A 3,884-nucleotide genomic window follows, 5' to 3' on the forward strand; every position below is an offset into this window, starting at 1 on the left:
TTAGAGAGAAGAATGCCCAAAGCTCACTCAGGGCTGGGAGTAGTGTCTGCTCCCAACAGACAGACTGTAAAACCTCGGAATTCAGGGAACAGTGAAAAGACTACTAAGAGTCTTACCTCATGCCTCAAAAATTAAAAATAGAACCACCATATGATCCAGCACTCCTACTTCTAGTACATATCCAAAGGATATGAAAACAGGATCCCGAAGAGATGTCTGCACTCTCATGTTCACTGCAGCATTATTCACAGATACAGAAACAACCTGAGTGTCCATCAACAGATGAATGGATAAAAAGGATGTGATATACATATATACATACATACATACACACACACACAATGGAATATTATCCATCTGTGAGAAAGAAGGAAATCCTGTCATTTACGACAACATGAATGGACCGTGAGGGCATGACACTAAGTGAAATAAGCCAGAGAAAGACCAATACTGTAAAGTATCACTTATATGTGGATTCTAAAAAAGCCAAATTTATAGAAACAGAGTAGAGTGAGATGTTGGTCAAAAGATATGAACTTCGTTTTAAGACAAATAAGTTCCAGGGATCTAATGTACAGCATGGCATTATGGTTAATAATATTGTATTATATGTTCAGAGTAGATCTTAAATGTTATCACCACAAGAAAAGAAAAAAGGGTAATCATGTGATGTGATGGAGGTGTTAGCTAACCTAACCTAGGTGTTAGTGGTAATCTCAATAAAGCTGAAGGAGAGGGAGGGGGAGGGGGAGGGGGAGGGGAGGGGGAGGGGAGGGGAGGGGGAGGGGGAGGGGGAGGGACCGGGGCCAGACAGATATGAGTTTGATTCCAGGCTCCAACAACTGCCAGCTGCGTCACAAATTTTGGAAGCCTCGTTTCCTCATCTGTAATATAAGGATTCATTTGATTGTTGTAAAGATAAATGGAAGAACACATGTTAAAAGAGTTTTACTGGGGCTTCCCTGGTGGCGCAGTGGTTAAGAATCCACCTGCCAATGCAGGGGACGTGGGTTCGAGCCCTGGTCCGGGAAGATCCCACATGCCGCGGAGCAACTAAGCCCATGACCCACAACTACTGAGCCTGTGCTCTAGAGCCCACGGGCCACAAGTACTGAAGCCCGTGCGCCTAGAGCCCGTGCTCCACAACAAGAGAAGCCACCGTAATGAGAAGCCCACACACAACAAAGAGTAGCCCCTGCTCGCCACAGCTAGAGAAAGCCCGCGCGCAGCAACAAAGACCCAATACAGCCAAAAATAAAATAAATTAAAAAAATAATAATAAACAAATGAAAGAGTTTTACCTCAGTACTAAGGGGAAATTAACCCTAGCCCTGCCTAACAAACCTTAAAAGCAAGACTCAAATGAATCAAACTGTTTCCAAATAACTTAACTACATCCCAGAACAAAGTTTAAGAACATTTCTAGAATTGTAAAAATACCCAGCATAAAAAAAGGTAAAATTCACATCTGACACCTAATTAAAAATTGTCAAAGCAGTAGGAAAACATGAACCGTAATGAGGGGAAAAAACAAACATATTGAAACCAACACAGAGTTGACATAGATGTCAGAGTGAACAGACAAAAACATTAAAACAGATTATAACTGTATTCCATATGTTCAAAACATTAATAAGAGACGTGGAAGATATAAAAAGAAAAGACGGTAATCAAACTCCTGGAGGTGAAAACTTCAGACACCTGAAGGTGTGTCTGATACCGTCACATTTGCTGAATGGGAAACCTCATCCTGGCTGCCGCCTAGAGAATGGCTTTGGGGAAATAATATTAAAGTAGAAATACGAAGCTATTAGAACATCCCAGGTGAGAAATGATGGCTGTCTGAATAGGGATGACAAGCACTGGAAGAATCAGGAGTTTGTGAAACATTTAGGAGGTGGAATTGGCAGGATAAGGTGACTGCTCAGGCGTGTGAGGTGAGGGAGCTGAAGGTGACGAGGTGAGACGTAAGACGAAGGGAAGCGGGCAGCTCCTCCACTTGAGGTGAGGTCAGAGAGCATCAACCATGCCTTAGATGGAATCAGTAATGGGCAAAGGAAATGCAGTTCAGGAGGCAACTGCCATGAAACCAGGCAACGCCTCCTGCAGGGGCCACACCAGGGGCAGGAGTGGTGCACTCAAGAACTGAAGACGGGTGCAGCCGACTTCAGGGGAGAAGGAGTGCGGAACAGGGGACACTGGAGGGTCAGGCAGGGCCCAGATCAGGCAGAGCCTCCAGGACCAGGGAGACAAGTTCAGATGTTACCTGAGGCACAATGGGAATCTACTTAGATTACAATCTAAGCAGGGGATTCACTAAGCCTGTGCGCCACAACTACTGAGCCTGCACCCTAGAGCCCGCGTGCCACAACTACTGAAGCCTGCACGCCTAGAGCCCGTGCTCCACAACCAGAGAGGCCACCACAATGAGACGCCTGCACACCGCAATGAAGAGTAGCCCCCGCTCGCCGCAACTAGAGAAACCCCGCGCACCGCAACAAAGAGTAGCCCCTGCTCACCACAACCAGAGAAAAGCCCACGTGCATCAATGAAGACCCAACGCAGCGATAAATAAATAAATAATTTAGGGAAAAAAAACACCAAGTACCACATCCCACCCCTAGCCTCCTTTGCGGCTGTTTCAGAATCCCCTGCACGATCCCCAACCCAAGTCACAAACCAGGTATTCAGACGTCCTTAAGTATCCAGATACCTCAGGAGCAGGTATCAAGGTAAGGCTAAAACCTGATGCCCACAACTCCACAATGAGGTCTGTGGGGAATCAGCAAGAGGAAGACAATCTCTCCAGACTCCAGGCTCTCAAGGTTCCAGAGGGAAGGAAGGGCATTTTCTCTTTCTTTAAATGGTATAATCCTATTGATATACAAATATTCATAAATTTAAACTACGCTAATCTCTTGTATTCATACACACACAGGATAATCCTAATAAGAGATGAGCACATAGCTTTACAGATAATTTTTATACCCCCAAATAAACCTAACTGTAACAGTAACTAAAACTCACAGAGGCTTACTCCTTGACGAGCCTGTTTTGGGTGTTCATGCATTAGCTCATACAATCCTCCTGACAACCTGCCCAAAGTCACAGAATAAGCTGCTGAGCCAGGATCTGATTTTTGAGGCTATACTCCTCACCACTATGCTTTCCTGTCTCATGTAAGCATATATGTATTTAAATAAAAGTGATCCTAAAGACTGTTCTACAACCCACACTGTACACCAAAAAGCTTCCATGGTTATCTTTCCATGTCTACATATGTAGATCTACTTTGTCCTTTTTAATGAGCACATTTTACTCCAGTGTTTAACTGTATCATGTTTTCCCATTATAAACTATGCAGCAACAAACAGATCTGTAAACACACCTGGGGACACTTGTATGAGGGGTTTCCCCATGTACTGTTGATCTTTCCTGTGTCTTCTCCCCATCATTTGTCATCCTGCCAATTCCAATGCCTGGATCCTTCCTGAAGCCTTAGTCTTTTCTCCACTGTCATCTCTTCAAGGTCATTTCATCATCATCATCTTAATCTGCAACAGACTCCAAATTGGTCTCCCTGCCTCCAGAGAGAGGTTCTAAAACACAAACCTGACCTTGTTACTTCCCTCCTTAAAACCTTTCTGGCAGAGGACTATGTCCCAGATGAAGGAAAAAGATAAAACCCCAGAAGAACTAAGTGAAGAGGAGATAGGCAATCTACCTGAAAAAGAATTCAGAGTAATGACAGTAAAAATGATACAAGATCTTGGAAAAAGAATGGAGGTACAGATCAAGAAGATACAAGAAATGTTTAACAAAGATCTAGAAGAACTAAAAAACAAACAGAGATGAACAACACAATAACTGAAGTGAAAAATACA

This window comes from Leucopleurus acutus (genome assembly GCF_964270905.1).
Source record: "Leucopleurus acutus genome assembly, chromosome: 3".
Classification (NCBI taxonomy): domain Eukaryota; kingdom Metazoa; phylum Chordata; class Mammalia; order Artiodactyla; family Delphinidae; genus Leucopleurus; species Leucopleurus acutus.